General features: G+C 43.2%; 1 protein-coding gene across 1 annotated transcript in view; it reads right to left on the reverse strand.

The window, feature by feature from the left end:
* Positions 1-19,869, reverse strand: part of DUSP10 (dual specificity phosphatase 10) — a 135,957-nt gene that overhangs the window by 96,271 nt on the left and 19,817 nt on the right. The window lies entirely within an intron of this gene.

A 19,869-nucleotide genomic window follows, 5' to 3' on the forward strand; every position in this document is an offset into this window, starting at 1 on the left:
GATGCCCTTTCTCATGTCGATGTTTGGTATGCAATGCTGTTAGTCACAACAGTATTTGATGAAATTCTTCCAGCTTCAGGCTGAATTTCTTCTCAAAACCAGAAACAGAGAAAAAGAGCCACACCAGAAGAACCAGATGAGTTTCCTAACCATTGGGCTGGTGGCTATTCTGGGTGGTCTCTTGCAGTCTTTCATGAAAAGTACTTAAAAGCTTGAGCGTTAAAACCAGATGTCATAACTTTGGAAAGAGTTGAGAAAAGAGTACCTCATTTCCCAATATGGTCTGCCTGGTCTTCAAGTCCACCAGGAGTCTATGAGAGCTTCTGAGGCTCAGCATTTGCAAGAAATCAAGTTTCAGCCTGGATACCTAAGAAAAGCCCCAAATTGGACATGCACTTGAAAATCTAGGGTAGACAGGCATCCTCTCCACAGCACAGGAGACATCTGGTGGAACTTTTCTTCTTGTAACTCAGTATTGCTCTTAGTTTTCCTACATAGCCCATATTAATTTACAACTGTTTTTGTACTGCCTTAGAGGGGTTTATCAGCCACTGCACAGCTGAGCTGATAAAATTTCTTCTCTTACAGCATCACATCAAATCTGAACAAATGACTTGAGAGCTAGTACCATTTCTGTAAAGAGACAGTTGTAAAATTGTCTGGAGAAGAATGAACTTTCTGCATGTTAGTATGGTAAAATTTACCCTCTGGTAAATAATAAAATGACTGAAAATGACACAGAGTCATGGGTGGTCCAGCTGCCCCATGGCGTCATGTGGTCAACAGACCCAGTCTTTAGTAAGAACGACGCCGGCTACGACATCCTAGAGGAATTCAAATTTGTACAGTGTTTTATAAATGCCCAAACAGTGTTAGAAATGAGCGCAAGGCTTGTCTTCACTCTCCAGCTTCTCCATTAACATCCCTAGTACATTGTTAATCTGGCGCTTTATCCTGCCTGGAGGCTGAGGAATATCTGGAATATTCTTGACTCCTCCCTGTTCAAAATAGAAATCAGAAGCCCTTGGTTACCACCCTGAAATTTGCAGAGGAATTTCTTTAATGAGCTTAAGTAAATAATAGTTTTCCCATTGAAAATTTAATGTATGGAAAATCTAGACCACTCTGCCGTGAACAGAAAGAAGGAAATAAAACAAAACCCAACCATTCAGTGGGAGATACCTTGTTAAAGTAAGAAAAAACAAGAATATTGTCAGTAATTGATGATTTAGAAAATTTCTAAGAGATTCCAGGACTGGGCATGGATTCACTTCCATCATTATGGAAATCACAAGGAGAAACAGTGCCTCTTTTGTCATCATTATCTTGAATTTGTTATTGCGTCCATTTCAGACTCTTTCAATTATGTTTGTCCTCTGCTCAGGCTAAAAAATTTTTTTTTTTCATATCCCACTTCAGGATTCACTCCTTCCGCTTCTGTGGAGCAACCCACCATTCCTTGCTTCTGAAATGAAGCAAGCAGTTGTTCTGCAATGTTGTCTCTCTCTCAGTAATGGTGTTATAAATAAGGAGAAATAAACCCTGGGGCAAAAGAAGATATTAATTGCTCTCATATCTTTATTGGCAGAATAATCGGCTGCACTGTAAGCCTGACTCTACTTGATTTTGCTATCTGTCACTGCTGTGGCAGGTTACAATTACTTTCTCCCTCTCCCTTTGCCCTACACTTTCCTTCCACCTGGGCTCCTGCCATGATCCCTTCCTACTGAAGTTTGATAGAATGCTGACAAAATTCACTCTTTCCTTCACCTTGTCTCCTTTCTTACTGTATCATACAATAAAATACCATGTGATAAGGGATTTTAAGAGGGAGAGGCAATGGCCAGAAGAAAGGGAGATGTCTGGGCCAGTCTGGCAGGCTGAGGTTGAGCAGATGTTGGGAAGAAGGGAAAGATGGGCAAAGCAGCCCCATTTCTACATCTACAGTGCCCTTTTCCCTTCCATCAGAACATCACAAAGACACCGACTGGCCAAAGGCCTGAAAAGAAAGCAAGCTCCAGCAGTGTAACTTGGATAATAGAGGATATATGAGGAAAGCTGGTATAACCTGACAAGGGAAACCCACCAGTAGCACAGCTAGATAAATTTATGATGGTAAATGAAGTAGCAATGGCATGATGTACCAAGGGGAGAGGAAGAAAGGACAGTGCCACTGAAGCAGAAGGATGAGGCAGGTGCCATCAGAAAGCTGAACAACAGTGATGTGACTTAACACGATGAAGGCACTTCCGGAGGGCAACTAGGCATTGGAAAAAGAAACAGTCTAGCCTACTTCCAAACTTCTCATCTCCTCCACTTATGGGTTACTCCCACCTGCACTCCTAACTAGCATGGGCCTTGCATTGTTATAACTTGGAGGTAGGTGAGAAAGAGGATTTTAGAGCTGGAGCTGAGCAGCAGCCAAGTTCAGGGTGCCATTTGCCTGCTGGACCCTGATAACAACAAGCTAAGCCTCTGAAGCACAGCTGCAGTGACCAGCTTGGCTGACATCGTACTCAAATGTCTGTGTGTGCAGCAGGACTCATGGCATTGAGCTCCTTGGTTGTTTTTTTTATCATTGGGACTTTCAGGGCAGGGAAGGTGTCTTTTTTGTGAGCAAAAAAGAAAAAATTAAAATGTGCACACAGGTTTGTTCCCCACAGCTGAAAACAGGAATCTGTGGGAGGAAACAGAGAAGGAGGTTTCGGTTCTGGTTCAGGTTCTGAAGGGGGGCTCAGGTTTCAGAGCTGCCAAGCGAGCAAACCGAACTCCCACATCCCTACAACCTGAATGCATGCAAAACTGGTTTTGAAATGGAAGGCTGCAGAGAAAGGAGAAAGAAGCCGGACTAGTATCACTCCATTGAGCCCAGCAGAGAAGAGCAGGAGTGGAGTACTGCTGTACTCTGTGACCTGTATTTTCAATGTCCTTTTACTTATTAACAGCCTGCCAAAAATAAATCCTCAGCCGGCTTTGCTGCAGAGCAGCAACATGGGCCCTTTGAAATTTGCCTGCATTTTGGATGCACCAGTACAGCAAACAAACACACTCCCAGAGACAGGACTGGAGGTGGGCAAGTCAGTAACCACCATGGTGTGGCCCATGCCTGAAATCTCCACAGGAGATATCTGGGGAAACTTTTCCAAGAGAGGAGATACCATGGGGGCTGACTTTAGCCCATAGAAGAGAGTAATTTTGTGGATTAAGCACAGCCTCTGCAAGAATGATGTTCCTTGCATGTACATTTTTTATTGCTCTCAAGGTAGACTCACTCAATCCTCCTACCTAAGACACATCAGCCAACACCTCTGTAGTTACTTTCTGAAGTACAGACTGCAAGTATAGCCAGGCTCCTGAAATGGATAACAGCAGTCTGTGCTCACCTAGATTTGCTCTGAATCCAGAGTGAAAAAAAGCAGATCACTACAGCGATTCATGGAGTCCCGGGGCTTTAGGTTCACCCTTGTGAACAGGCTGAGCTTCTGGCCCTGCAGACAACAGGAGCGCTATCAATGAAGCTGTATAAAGACTGAGGCACCGTGCATGCTGTAAATAGGTACCATTTACTCAGTTCTCCTTGTCAGTATATCTAAACAGTACCCTGCTGTCAAACAGGAATATTCAGTATCTTTAATTAAGATCAGCATCTTTCAGAATAACGGGATCGATAGCTGGCCCAGCTGGCAGAAGAAGGCAGAATACCGAGCCCTAGCCATGGCAGCAAGGCAGTCACTCAAGACTGTGGCCTTTGCAGCCACACCGAAGGAGCCAGTCAAGGCCCAGGAGCAATGAACCAAAAATGAGTGATTATCTAAAGCAACAAAGGGAGGCAGAAAGAAAGACTGGGACAGCAAGTTTCTCAGTTTCTCTCTAATCACTTTCTGCCTCTCAGGTGGTATGATCACCTCACACCTATGGGAAATGGGAAATAAATGTTGCCTTTTCCAGCAGCTCTGTACCTGTCTACATCAGATGACTCACAGACCCCTCGGCAGGGAAAAATCTTGTCAAGCTGGGACAACACGTTACTCACTGGTGTTGCTATCCACAGCTCTGATCCATGTGCTTGAGACCTCAGCCACTCCTTGGCATGCAGTATGCCCTTGGGTGGGTGATACAGTCTGGGTTCCCTTAGGTTGAAACACAAGGTATATTTTTAGTACATTGCAAATGATCTGTAGACATTTAGCACTTTCTGTGGTGCTCAGACCCACTCAGGCAGGGAACAGAGTCACCAGCAGACTCTGCTGTAGCTGTGAGAGGTGGGTGGTAACACAGTTAAAGTCTCTTTTAGTCCCTGGGAGTGAGCAGTGCCCAAGTATACCTTCCAGGTCATTACGATAGCCTAATTTCCTTGCACGTTTCTCATGGGTGAGGTCACATTGCTATTCTTCTCTGGTGCTGTCCGACTCTGGAACTGAGGAAGGAAATTACAACACAAAACTCAGATCGGGGGATTTTTTTAAGAACTTGAAGTAGCACATAATAAAAATGCTAATAATATGTTGCAATCCAGTTCTCCTCCAGTCAGATGGTTTTGCACCAAGAGGAAGCTATTGCAGATGCCCTGCAACCTGGTTAGTGTAATATCTGGGCATGAGAGGACATCCCAGAACAAACTGTTCTGCTCTGACTTCCCTAGAGACCAATTAACACTGACATCTCTTTTTTTGGGGCTGCGATGATTTAATAATTCAAACAGTGTTGTTACATTTTCATCTGTTTCTGGTCTTCCCTTTGCTAGTCCTCAGTGATGTGAGGTGTAGGAATCAGGGTGAAGAACAAATCCACACCGGTGCACCTCATCCCACTTTTTTAAATAACTCCCTATCCTCAATACGTTGCTCCCTACTGCAGTAGCTGTGACAAGAGACTGGCGACTGGTACGAGTGACCTTCAAAAGGATTAGCCAGAGATGTGTGACTGCCAGTGAATAACTCTATTCATTTATTATGCATGATGAACAGTAAATCATTCTAGTAAGATACTTTTCCATTCATTCGTTGCTTGAGAATGATTAGCAGCAAATAGCTCTTAGAAGCTTTTCCAGTGGAGCTGAGCAAAACACACACAGGGAGAGCCAAAAACTTTGTCCCATTCACTTGTAGTCAGCTCACATCAGTAGAGTTGGCCAAATGTTGGGAAAAATGGTATGTGAGCACGTATCCGTGTGAGCATACACAGATGTCCTTTCATCCTAACTCTTATATCTTCTGGTCTCCTGACCATGCCCATGCTACTACTGGAGACAACATTTGCCTAGTTTTTTGTTCAGATGGAGCAATGGTTACTCTTTGAACAACAGAGTTCCTGTGTAAACTAATATAACTATGGATAAAACGGAGCATCTCCCTTACCCAGACGGATAGCCAATGGATGCCAGTGCTAGGATTACCTCTACATCTACCTATCGCTGTGGACACCAATGAATTACCAAAACTAGCGGGCTTAAGCTGCTGCTTAACACAAGGAACTGCCATTTCCACCTACCCACAGGCGTAAATACCATACCAGAGTTAAAAAGAAAGAAACCAGGAATCCTGAATCAAGGTGTAAATCAACATCCCATGTTGTGTCCCCTTCTGCCCCACCCCAGATATAGGAGATATTCCTGTATTGTGCTCACCAGTGTGGTACGAATGCACCAAATGGCTGGAGCATGGCTAAACTGGATGCTACTTGGCTAAGGGGATCAAGGACCAGCGTGTCCCAAGACTGCTGCATAGGATGCTTCCCTTACATGTGTGACTCCTGCTCAAGTCCTTGCCATCCAATTTGGAGCAGAAGCTTGCCTTCACAAACTAAGAGAGCCTATGACTTGGCTGCAGAAAAGGTGACTCTGGTGTTAAGGAGGCACGATGGCCCAGCAGCTATACTACCAGGCATAACTCAGGAGACCTTGCTATCTTACCTCTTTCCTATGACCTTGAGAAACTCCATCTATCCACCTGTTCCCCACACAACTTCACTATTACTTCTATTTTATTTTTTAGGTAGTGACTGCTTACAGGTTCATCCCAAAGGGACTCTTCTCCCTCTCTGTGGGCATGACTGAAATTCAAATAGCAGCAAATGAATTTCTCCTTTCAATTACACTTCAAAGTCAAAAGAGGTCATGTGTACATGGACACAAATAGAAAACCAGTGGGGCTATTTGCTTCAGAAGATAATGCTGTATTTCACATCCCCATTCTCCAGCAGCAAAATTGTTGGCATTTTGCTCAACATCATATGACTCTTGAGTAGCGAGGACTCAGTGCATCTCCACTTGGATTTAACAAAATAATTAACTGTTATTCGGCACAAAGAGAAAGTCACAAGATTGCAAAGAGCAGTGTTAAGAATGAAGCTGCATGGAAGAAGAGAAGCTCTGAGCTGATGATTAACTACCCGTATAGCTAGGGCACTGGCTGCGGCACTGTATCATTTTCTGACTATTCACAACTGCATTTGGCCAGCAAGAACTGGTATGAAGCACGGGCTCTAGATTAGCTCATGTCCATGCAGAGCTAACAATTACCTTTGGTTTTGACTGTTGCAGGGAGCTCCACAGCTTCCTTCCCAACCCGCACTCATATTTTCCAACCCTCAAAAATGTCATGCATCCAGAGAAATAAATTCACAGTGGGAAGGAGTAGGTAGAAATCTCATGTCTTTCATGGGTCGGAGGGATTTCTTGGAGTAACAGCAATTTTCCTGACTTACATCTTTTCTCCACGTAACCTTACCATCCCTCCCCCCTTTCCTCCTGAAATCTATGCTGCACAGTTCTTTTCCCAACAGCCATAAGGTTTATAAATCATTCACGAGAAGCAGCTATAAGGAATGACTAATATTTCATCTTTTAAAAAGGGCTTACAATGCTATCCCTTCAAATGTGCAGTAGATTTGGGGCTCCATCGACAGGGCTCCAGATCGCACTGTGCCCTTTCCACACGGTAGCCCTCAAGGCCACTGAACCTCCATGAAGACTACTCCTTTGCAAAGATAACCAGGGATAACCACAGGTTTTTCTGCTGGGTCCTCCCACACAGCACTAACTAGTAATTCCCGCTGACAACAATCAGACTTCTCATGTGAGTAATAACATATTAATTTGAGAGAAAAAGGATATTTAGTCATTCAGATCAGGAGCAGCCACAGCCTTCTAATTAAGGAGGCAGTTTGTTTTCTTCGCACAGTTTCCTGAGCAGACAGATATCTCAGAGACTAACAACTGGTCTTATCTATGGTTCATCGCTGGAAAAGCACAAGAAAAATGCATACCAGTCTGGACACTAAAACAAAGAAAACTGGCTTTATGTGCAGAATAACCACAAATGGTACATGATTGATTGACTACATGTCGTCATACGACAAGCCCGCAGCTAATGAAGCATAATGTTGAATAGACAAACATGAAATGAACTCCATTAAATAGCCTATACTAAACATTTTGTTCCAAAGAAGTTTTCTAGACCCTTTTAAAAGCCAAAAAATCACAGTAATATTTAATACCTGGACTGCTACAACATAATTAATGAACTCTCAAAAGCTTAATAACAACTGTTGCAATAAAAAGAAAAAAAAGTTGAGCCAGGCAAGTCTCATTGTCTGGAGCAGGCAGGACTCCCTTGTCTCAAAATAACCCCAGGCCCTTCCTTCTTTGCAAGACGAACTACAAAAACCTGTACAAGACCATCCCACCCTGGCTATGTCAGAAGCTCCCTCCTGGGGCAGGGAGAGCAGTGCCAGCCGCCAGTGAGGTGGAGGCTCTAGCTCCAGCCTTTTCTCAGCTGGTTTCCACCTCGCTGGGGACAACACAAACAGCCACAGCCACTTCCAAGCAGCTGAAGTAAACGGTTCAGCTGGGAAACCCATCCACTTCAAAACCTGGCAAAGAGTTAAACACGGCAGTACGGAACACAGTGCACAGAGGAGACGGGCAGTGCCAAATACGCAGCGTTAACCGATCTGCAGAAGATGGGCCACCACCCCACAGACTCCAGGAGCACCAGGTCTGTGCCAAGCCATGCAGGTTTACTTTAGCTGGAAACCCAAGTGCTGGCTGTCTGCTGTCCTCACTAGGATATTGTATGCTACTTTTGCCTCTGTGTTACCAGCAATGGTCATTTCCATGGATCATTTTCCCTCTTTGGACAAAGGTACAATTTCCTCAATATCAGTCAAGTGTTTTTCAATCCTGAGACATGCAATCACAAATTTTTGAAGGTAGGCAAACCATCAAGTCTGAAAAAAACACTACCTTTTTTTAAGCACTGACAGACTCCAAGAATCATGCTAACACTGAAGCAAGAATGCTCATGGACATATTACACAAGTGAAAAAGAAAAATCAAAGTATTTTTTTCTGCAGCATCTCACATCCTGATGTATCAAAGCACTTTACAACCCAGTGATCTTTCCAGTGCACCTACGGGGTTTGCAAATATTATGCCCATCTGAGAGATGGAAAAGCTGAGAAATGCAAAGATGGTGTTTCTACCTATTAGAAATGACTTCTCTCAACCACTATGACTGAACATGTTATTTTGAGTCTTGAAACGGAAAGCGTGAAGAAACGTTCACCAGAACTCTCATTTTCCACAGATAAGGTAAAAATGCTTTGAACAGCTGAGCTTTATGATACCTTTAAGAAATGATGATACTCCCACAAACACATTCTCGGGATTAGGCATTTCAAGCAGAGGTACCTTTTTTGTTTTCCTTTAAAAAATGTTCCCTCTGATGCTTTTTTCATTGTTTATGTTGGAGTTGGAGTGGCTATTTTTGCAGGTGCTCAAATAGCAAATACCTCCCTTGACTCTCCCAACTTTTGAAAATCTCAGTAATGATTATAAAGCATAGAATGAAAGAAGGGAGCTATTTTTCTTTCTCTAGCCAGTGAGAATCTCTAAGACAGGTACACGTGACATATGCTCCCAGCTGCAAATGAGCAGTTGGACCTTCAAGGACTCCAGCCTGCCAACCTCATTTTGTACCCCCACCTTCCTGCCACATCACCAGCATCCTCTTCTGCCCCCAGAAGACAAATGCTCACCTTCATCCCTTTGAAATTAGCTAGCGTAGAGGAAATAAATTAAAACATGAAAACTTTGACATGTGATTGACAGAAATTCATTCATCCGCCTCCAGTAGCTGCTCTTAGAAAGCACAGTGGTGTCAAAGAAATAACTGCTTTCAGAGGACCTCTGTTCATACCAGATTGCATGGACCGTGCTGAGGTAAACATCTACATTTCTGCATGTCACCATCAGACCTGATAAAACTCATTCCTATGGAAAGTATTCTCTATCATAAAAGTAAAATATTTCTGTTTCTTTGGAGTTTCTCTACATTGCAGTTTTGATAGGACCAGTCTGTTGGTGCATTCTTCCCATTAATAAAAGAACACAAGATCATTGTCTTCCAGTAACTGTGTTGACTCTGTAATAGTAGGTTGTGGTGGCTCAATGTGATGGGAAGTCACTCTGGAAATCTTGCGTGACCTTTCACGCTTGTGTTATAAAGAATATCATCGCTGTTCACCTCCATTTATGCTGATCACTTCGTAAAGCAGCAGTTCCACTGGAGAGGGCAGTTAGAAAGAAAGAAGGCATACAGAAAGAAAGGAAGGAGAAAGTGTGTTTGCATACACATAATTTCTAGGGAATCTTCTATTAACCCAAAGAAGACAATCCTGAGGACCAGAAGCAGCGTGGAAAAGTAAATTTCTACTAAAATTTACAATACCTATTTACCACAGCCCACCCGAAATAATTTCAGCTGCATTTTTAACTGTAGGAGCCAAGTTAAAATACTTTGGCTGGACTGGCTTTATTAGGAGCTTATGAATTAAATTGAGAATGAATGCTTTAGTAGAGGTTTTCTGGCATCAAAGAACTAGCTGCAGTAAGCTTTCTTGGACTAAGCTGAATTATTAATGTTGATTATATAAGAGTACCATTCACCTTTCAAATGCTGAGGGTAATTAGGAATCACTCAGCAGAATAGCTGGAGAGAAATCACTCGAACAACTTTCTTAAGCAGCTCCTTTGAAAGAAAAAGAAAATTAAAACCCTGCAAGAAAGGCAGCATATAATGCTGATAATATGCATGCTTTCAGCAGATTTCAAAGAGACAAAAAAAAAAAAAGAATTATTTTCTCGCAAATTACATTTGTAGTTAAACATTCACTTTTGAAATGGGATGTGTTTTCAGCACCACAGCATTAGAAAGGAAATGGAGATGTCGCTCTGAATGCTTAACGATACACTGAGCTGCTTGCTTTTAATAAAATCTCACTTCACTAACATCATTCTGCTGAGGAAGATGTGTTGAATAATGCTGGAGAGCCCCTGAACCAATGCCACAGTATTACATCATCGATATTAAATATTCTTCTTTGTGCATTCACGGCATGTTTCCATGCATTTGATGCATGAGAAGTGAAAACGGCAGTGAGCTAAAGCACCTCAGTGTTCCCTTCAGCGTTAATCAAGCTTCCAGGACGTTAAATGCCTGCAGGGTTACATCCCTGACCCAGCCAAAACACTGCCAGCAAACTTTATCTCATACAGGCAGGAGGTATCACCGAGCACCTGATGCGGGGAACTCATGCAGCACAGTCATGCACAGGGCAATTAAAGGCTGATTTTAGGTACACTCATTTCCTAGACGTTTCTCTTAATCTCTGAAAGATGAATAAGGACAGCAGCAAAATGTATGAATTAAAGAACTGCTTGCCTTTAAAACAGCCCCGAATGATCAGTGCCTCAAATAAAGTGGAAGCCGGGGTCTGACTCTGCGCCTGCTGCTGATGCTGAGCCTGCCTCACCCTGCTGGTGGAGCTGGTAAAGCCAGCCGGGCTCGTCATTGGGATGGATTTTGGGGACCCAAAAAGCCCCCAAAAGCCATCCCCATGCCTCCTACCCACAGTCTTACATCTCCTTGTTTTTTTCCCAGCCCCTGTGCCTTTCTCCCCTCACTACCCAATTATTTCCCTTTCCCTTCTGATTCACCTTGGCTCAGCTGAGCTGTCCTTCAACAGCCTCACCTTAGTCTCTCCCTCTGCCTCCCTACGTGTCTCTCTCCCTTCTCACCCCAGTCACTTTGTGACTGTTTTGAACATCAGGAGAACACATTACCCATCTGCATGCAAACACCAAGCAAGTTGTCCCAGGTAGGAAGAGAAACTGAAAACCTTTGAAGAAGTTTGGGACGATATGCAGTGTCCTGCTTCTCCGTGCACCAAAGGGAATCTGCTGCCAAAAGCTACTTTTAGGCTTTTTCTCTGTTCCTTGCTGTCAGTGTTTCATAGTTGTTTCTGCTTCTTTTCCTTATTTTTCTGTTCTCACTCTTACTTCTCTATCTATCTCCTTCAAGAACACCCCAGACCAAAACCTAGCAAAGCTTTCTTCCTGAAGGGCATCATCTTTGGTTTTGTTTCTGGCACCGTCCTGTGCAGCTTTTTGCTCGGTGGCTTCCATCCTCTGCCTCCTGCTACAGAGAGTTTGTATGGGTGCTTGCAACTACCTTCACCACAGGGCAGAGGCTGCCTTGCCATGGTGGGCAATGTTCAACCCAACTGACTGCAGTGGACCTGGAGAAAAAGCAACCTCTCGATTTCAGAAGGGAGGGAAATAAATCAAAGGCTTGTGAGACATTTATTTTATACACATTTTCTTACTGCATTGGGGGGCATTTTTTTTAACAAAGAAAGAGCCTTGTCATGAAGTAGAGATCAGTTTGCAGTCGGTGTAGCGTAGGGAAGCCTGAGCCAGTCAGCTCTGCTTCATTCATTCCACTCCTCTGGGGAGCGGGGAAAGGAAGAGGTCTTCCAACTGCCTCCAGAACAAGGGCAAAGAAGTGATAGATAGCCTGTGGGAGGGGGTGAAAAGGAGGAGGGCGGCCTTGTTTTACATTTTAAGGATGCCTTGTTTAAAATTTTTTAATTTAGACATTCTTTAGGAAAAAAGGAACGAGGCACAGTATATTTGGACACTCTCCTGTTTCCCCTGCCTTTACAAAATTCTGCTTCTTCAGGCAATTGTTTGTGCCAGGAAAATCAGCCCACTGAGCACAGGGTCTCTAGATGGGGTAAAATTTGAATGTGGCTCCTGTTGCTGCCAGTCATGCCTTGGCAGAAGGGTTACACATACAGTAACTGATCCCTCAGGACTTCAACATTTGGCTCCTTCACCAGCAGAACAGCGAGACACATAATACACACTTGCCATGTGATACTTTAACAAATCTTTTGCCGTCTACATCTTCATAGGCTTCACCTCAGCCACTTGGACTCATGTGTGAGAGTGACAAGTTACAGGCTCTCCTGCATCAAGTGTACAACTTCCCTGCAAATCAATGGGGTCTGAGCAACGTAACACTGTCTATTTCCCTCCAATACAAACCAAGTACTGCTATTTCCTTCAAAAGGCAAAAAAGCACATTTGCACTTACCAGGTCTGTGCCACCTGAGAGGGGCAGACCAGGACTTAAGACAAAACTCTAGACCTAAACTTCAGTCACACTTGGGGAAATTGAGGCTTCATTCCAACCCTGATTTGGGGGTTCTTCCATGTCTTTAATGGGCCAACCTGAAATCCCCACTCAAACTACTTCTGAATCCCAAGGCAGTTCATTCTCCCTCTGGTTTGAAAGGAAGGAATTTAGGAGAGGATGTGGGGGAATATGAGAAGGGTTTTGCTTGTCTACAGAAGAAGCAAGCAAGCAAACAAATGGACACAGTCATAGTCTTCAGAAGATCATATAGACTACGAGCTTAATAAAAGGAAAGTACAGAAGTAGGACTCCACAAGGACACCCAGGCTGGCAGTCAGTGCTGAAATGGGCCCAGAACGGCTGTCTGTCCTTTCTGCAGCAGCAGCAGCCTTGAGCAGACATGCAGCACACAGAAAGCAGCGGCCTGGTTATTAGGCAGTTAAGCCAGTTACACATATAGAACCAGAATATGCAGCTCAGCCCAAGCTCCTTGTTAACTTGAACTTGCTTGCAGGACCAAGGACACATAACCTAGCTGATGATGTTGCTGCTTTCGTAGTGATGTCCTTGTAATTTGACTAGCTTACCCTAGCAGATAATAAATTAGGGGACATGCTAACCGAGTACATGCATATGGAGAATAACTTCACGCTTGCTAACACCAGTGATGGCTCTGCCAGGTTAGCAATGCCTTTGCTGTGGAAACTGACTGTATACCATTTACTGCAGGGCAGGCAAAACATTCAAGCTAAGTTCTCCCAGCTTTTACAAGATCACCTACAAGGGGCGAGTTTCACTTTCCTTAGTACGCCATACAAATGTATTACCTTCCTTGGGGGAATACTCAGGCTGATGTCATGAAGCAGAAGAAAAGTCAGCAGGAAGGGCACAGATCCAGGTGTCTGCTCTACCAGGGCAGCTGGGGAACGCCAAGCCCCTCTTACAAAACGAGCCTTTGAGTCCTTCCCATCCTCCCCTACATGCACTGGAAATTGCAACTGCACAGGGAAAGCATGGTTTGGGCCCTTAATTCATCAGTTCATCTTGTGAGCATTTTCCACTGGTTCATTTTAAAATGTCGCTCTCTATAGAAGAACTAATACAGATGGGAAAATAGTGTCTCTGGTCCTATCCATTCTCAAAATACTATCAAAAACCCCTTTTGGCCCCAGATGCTACGGCGCAGGGGAGATGCGTGCACGGTGCAGCTCTGGGTACCCACCCAGGCTCCGTGGGCAGAGGGGTGGCAGTGAGCCCTGGTGCCAGTTCCAGATGGCAGATGCAGGACTGCCTGAGGCTGGGCTCCAAATGGCACATCCCTGTGATCTCTCCACGGGTCAGCTTCTTTTAAAAGGGGATCAAGTAATCAAAGTGCCTATATTCACATTGCCTAAGCACTCAGATAAACCAGTTTGGAGGATGGCATATCCAATTTCTTGTTTTTTTGCAAACATTTTGAATATGTCAGAGATGCTATTCAACCCAGCAATAATTTGGAAACTGAGGCACAGGGCAATTACACAACCAAACGTAACTGGCAAGCAGCTTAACAGCCAGCAACATCTCCAAGCTTCCACCAAGCAACTCAGGAGAGCAATTAAAACCAGCATTACCCAGAGCCAAACACCAAACAGCCCTTAAAAAGTAAAGGAATAAAGAAAGAATGAAGCATGCCACAAGCAGCAGGCAACCTTGTTCCATTTAACAAATCTCTTAAAAATGCCGTTAGATGGGAAATTACAAGACAAACCAACATCCTTGTGAATAATTCTACTGCCAGTAAAGGTCAAGTGTAAAGGAAAACATGCAGGCTAGAAAAACAGGGATCAGCTGTATTAGTGCTGTTATCCCCTTTACTTCACTATGGCACAGCAAAGAATATTCCCTTAATGTTCACACGGTGACTGGAATACACCAAGCACCTGCTGAATGCCAGGTGTGCTCTGCAATGCCTCAAATGCAGCAATGGGCCCCAGGCTCCCTCTCCATCACAGCCCTTGGAGGTGGTGCAGTGCTGCCCCGTCAGCCCATCCCCGCAGCGCTGGAGGAAGAAACCGCGCTTGCTCGTGAATGAGAGATTGTGTGTCCCAGGGCATGGGGTCCTGAGGGGGTCCTCGCTGCACCCCACAGCCACTGCATGGCCTGAAGCAAATAATTTTTTGAACCTCTACCTTCCCACTTGATCTGCTCAGATGGCGAGTTCTGTGGCCTAAGGTCTTCCTCTTTGGACTTGGCATCAAAGTAATTCTTTCTACATGAAGCAGGACTTACATTTGTGTAACCTGCACAGCGTAATTGGACAGCTTTGTCAGTAACTTTTCCTTTGTCAGCCAGGGCTGGGAGAGCACTCCCAGCAAGGGACATACACGTAACTGATCTTTATAAGCACGCATGTATAGCTAGAGCCAATTCAAATTTATCTAAGCAGGCAAGGATTTACTGTGCATTTGTACCAAGACTGTAGAAAAATACGGTTGCACATAAAACATATGTTAGTCTGTTCCCTTTTACCTTGGGCAGGCCAATGATACATGTTTCATCTTGATAAGGAACCCTGATCTCATTTGGGACTTTGCTTTTCTAATGTAGTACTACTAATAATAATGACAGTGACGAATCTGCTCCTTAACAAATAATTGGCATTACTGGGTGAGTGTAGCATTTGATGTCCTTATATCTTTCCATAGATAGACATAAATGCTGTAGATGAATCAGACTGCACTGATCATTCACAGTTCATGATCACCCTCTTCAGGGTCAGTACTTTTCCTGCCTTCAGCTCCTCCCTGTGTACAACCACAACATGTTATAAAAATCAAGTGCTGGCTGTGAACCTTCCAAGTTGAAACTGTTTTCTCTGCCTCCCTTGCTAAAAAAAGCCCTAGTGCTTCCATGGTTTGTTGCAAACTCTTTGTGAATCCTAAGAAACAAATGGTAACCAGATTTATGTTTTTCTCATTTTCCTGTTTCAAGTTCAGACACAGCTTTGCCAAAGCGCTCCTTCCCACAGAAGGTAAATCTGAAGTGTGAGTTGTATGCTCCCCAGTGGTTGTTAATAAATTTAATCAGCAATAATTGTCCAAAACAGATGCTTGCAAAGATCAAATTACTTTTGGCTTCATCTCTCTGCCTGAGAATACTCTTTTATAACATGCGGTTGCAGTGCAAATGACAGTAGCTGCCTATAGTTGTTGTCTATGTTAACTTATCAAGACATACTTGATAAGTCAATGCTACTGGGTAGGTAAGGAAATGCTCACACGCTTCTCATTGCTGTGCAATTTAATCAATACATAATTGCCTCACTACACAAATCTGCATTTAAGTAAGTAATAGTATGAATGCCAGTAAGCTCCCTTCTCTCGTGCGCTCACTCAGAATGGCTTTTGAGAAATACATTAGATTCTACTACATTTGCAGGAAAGAATGGATTTAGGCGGTGAACTCTTGTCCTCAAAATAACTAAGAAGGTAAATAAACTCCAACCTTTTGCTTTTCTGCCTGAATTTGGGGAACAAAAGATTTAAAGCCTTCCTTCTAGAGCGCAGCATCCCTCCACTCCCACCACCCTCAGCTCAGCCCTTTTGCTGAGTGCACCGTTGCGTGCCGCAGCTTGGTTTGGGCATGCATCTGAGGTCTGTGAATTTCTGGCTGTACTCATTTCCATTCACTATCTTTCTTTCTCCCTTGTCTCCCAGTGGGGATTTCCCCCCTTTAAACAGAACAGCATTAGAGGGAGAAAGCAAAGTCTCTTCTTTTGCAGCCCCCTCACCTGGGAGCCAGTGGCAGGTTGATCGCATGTGCTGCACCACTTCATCTTCCAGAAGGTTTTGGGCCCTGTTCTCCTCCCACAGCAGGAACAAATTGGATTGACAGGGTCCTCTGAATCTGAGGCAAACTCTTTCAGATCTGAGGATTCAAATATTACTATGGCTTTTGCTCACACCTAGCTTAAGCTGCAGGAAGTGATGAGCCACAAGAAGAAAGGAGTCTGGGGGTCTCCTTTGGGCTATGGTCTGCTGCACCACCAGTCCAGCACAGTAGTAACAAACCCAAACCAGCAATTAAGGCTAAACTCAAACGATTAAAGCAGATTATGAATAAAGGGCCTGGATTAACTTGGCCACCTGCATGGTAGAAGTTCACACAGCTTTTGTTTGAGGAGAGCAAGAGCTATTACTCCCCTCCCCTTCTTCATGGCATTTTAACTCCTGAAAAAACAATGAGAAAGTTGATCCTGGAAATATGAAACAGGTTCACTACAAAAAGAAAAAGTTGCACTTGTCAGTGAAGCTTTGCAAGCAAGGTGAAACAAATGCTAATAATTTTCAAAAACCAAGATGAAACACGTATCGTTGGCCTGTCCAAGGTAAAAGGAAACGGAGTAACATACATTTTTCAAAGTGCAACCATATTTTTCCACAGTGCCTTTGAGTGCAGGATGTATTGTTTGATTTCTGATTTCAGCATCTAAGGCCCCCTGCAACCAAAAACTTGATCAATCTGGAAGGAGAGCATTAAATGAGTATCTACCTTCAACCACCATCACAGATACAAGATTGACAGATGTCAAGTCATCTGTTTCCCATGGAAGAATAAAGTATTTCCCACTATTGACTCCCACCCAGCTTTCAGATCCTAAAATAAGTCAGGAAATTTCCTGGAGTTTCAAAACTCTTCCCATGACAATTTAGGGCAGCTCAGATATTTGAAATTCTTCTTTAACATGCTATCTACCTATTGCTTCAAATTCATGTCTCTGCATTAATTTACTCATAAGATGATAGTGCCTTCCCCAGCACCTCTTCCCATCCTAAAACTTCCGATGCAGCCCTCAAACTGTTCTTGTCAAAATATCTCATGGTGGAGAAGCCTAAACCACTAAAATCAGTCTCACTGAACTTCCTTACACCACCTTACTGACACAGCGGCATCCTCAACACCTCAGCACACAGGTAATGAAACATTTAACAGTGTGGCATCCTTGCAAGGCAGATCCAGTGAGTATGTGCTTCTGCTTACTGACTTACAGAGATGAGCTAGCATCCCACATTGGAATGAAAACCTGGTGTTAGATACCTTTGGGTTATGCCTCCATCTGATTTTAAGATAAGGTTATTACCCCTTTGCCTAGGTGAGACGCCATTTGAAATCACAGGTAGTCTGTGTGAGTATGGTGACGTACCAGGAGCAGTTGGCACAGTGTGAGCCTCCAAACATGGAATATTAAACCACCATGAGATTAGGTGTGTGGCAGGAGGCTTCCACAGGTTAAAGGAAAGTCCTGTTATCCTTTAAACACCATCACTTGAGTGGGGTCTGGAGCCCACGAGACAATCTCTGTGGAAAAGCACCTATCAGTTGTCATTAGTGTTGCTCAGTTTAACGGACACAGAAGTGACAGGCACTGAATAAAAGCATTTTTAAATACATATCTTCTGCTTTAGTCAAGATTTATTGCAGAGATTATATGATTGCTCCAGTTTTCCTTTAGAGAACCATCGCTATGAATCAGCATCCAAGAGCCCCCTTCATACCAAATGTTTAGTTGGCAAGAGTTAATAATTGAATGAAATCATGTCTATATTTAAGAAGAGAGCAGAATATAGATCTTCAGGCAGATAGTGGACAGGGTGACTCACTATGCTATTTCTCCTCCTTCCCTAACCCCTCTCCCTTCCTTTTCTTGGTTCATATACTAGGTTACTCACAGAATATAGCTGGCTGAAAGGAAAAAAGCCATGGAAAATAAGAGGATTTGCTCCTGTTTATCTTCCCCCATTGCAATAATGACTGCCTAAGTAAAAATCAAAGTTAAGGACTGAAAGGAGCCTGAATCTGAGTCTGTTCAGAGAGCAGGACCCAGCTGAATCTTAAAATCTCTCTGCTGGAAGATGATTGCTGATGTACACAAGAAACAGGAGGATGACCTTGTACCTTCACAGTCTGCTTTCCCCCATGCCACAGGAAAAAGCAATTACATAGTTTCAAAGAGTACAACCTATTGGTCTTACAACTTGTTTTCTGGGTACAGAGCCTTTCACAGATATCAGATCTCCTTTCCTGTCTAAATTATGTCTGCCATTTTATTTGCACCAGAGTATGCTACAGAAACCTGAAAACATAGACACTCTTTAACAGAACAAACACCTTAAAAGTTCTTCATTTCTTTGTTCTTCTCTCTATATAAACTTCAGATAACTCTACCCAAAACATTTAAGAGGGCCCATTAAGACAAAGAATTCAATTTACTTCAGTGAAATTTCGATAAGGCCTGGCCAATGGAAGACCATACTACTGTTAACTTAAATGAAATAGGTTTTTCAACATTATTATAGACCATTGACCCCATAGTCACAACAATATGTCATCCCAAACCTGTATTTTAAGATAAAGCTGTTGTTGGTCTTTTCTCTTGGGGTTCCAAGCCTGTGCCATATTGAAGACAATTTTAAGTTTCAAGGATAAAAATTCCTCTAATTGATGTTCTTGTTCAGGTCTGTTCAAAACAACGGAACAATTAGCTTCATATACCAGTTGTGCTCTCTGGCCATAGTTCACCTTCACACTTCAGTTCAACAATTTTTCCTTAAATTCCAGCTCTCCTTCCAAAAAGAGAGAAATTCATTTTTATAGGATGCTTATTAATTTAGCTGTGCTGTCTGAAATTGGTATGATAATTTTTATTCTCTCTGAAATCTTTGCCACAATAAAAGCAAGAGCAGTCCTGATTTTGGAATGTCATTGCCTGAACATATATTGGTAGAAAGGGTAAATGGATCATGAAGAACCATGTGTTAATTACTTCAGTAATCAATATGCTCAACTTGAATATCCCCAAGCAAAGACTGTCCTTTGCTATGTCAAACAACAGATATTTTGCGCTCACTTGCTTTTTCCCCAGCTCTGAATTCACCACAGACTTACTCCTCTTCTATTCCATTTGTGGTTCTGATCATAGTGTCCTGAAAGCTTAGATGCAATAAATATTGGGGCAAATGTACCCACTGGCACTAGAAGAGTTTGTGGATTAGTCTGACAAATCAGCTCCAGATGTGGGAATTAATTTTTTTTTAAATGGAATTTTCTTAACTGCTGGAAATTGAAAGCCTTACCTCTACACACCACTGTTACCATGCTAGCCAGACAGCATTGCAGACAATACCTATTGTGGGTTTTTTATTCCTCTTACACAATTCTTCTCTGCTGCAAAGACACTTGTCATTTTAAGTTCAGGTGGAGCAAAAGCAAACATTAACATTTTGAGGCAGCCTGTGAAACAGTATGTCCCCTTGTATTTTCACCAGAAGAGTTTATTTTCACCATAAGCAGAGTACCTAACGTATGCCTGGTTTAAGACTCAGCCAGGCACTGAATTAAACTGACT

Source organism: Aptenodytes patagonicus, chromosome 3, assembly GCF_965638725.1.
Source record: "Aptenodytes patagonicus chromosome 3, bAptPat1.pri.cur, whole genome shotgun sequence".
Lineage (NCBI taxonomy): Eukaryota > Metazoa > Chordata > Aves > Sphenisciformes > Spheniscidae > Aptenodytes > Aptenodytes patagonicus.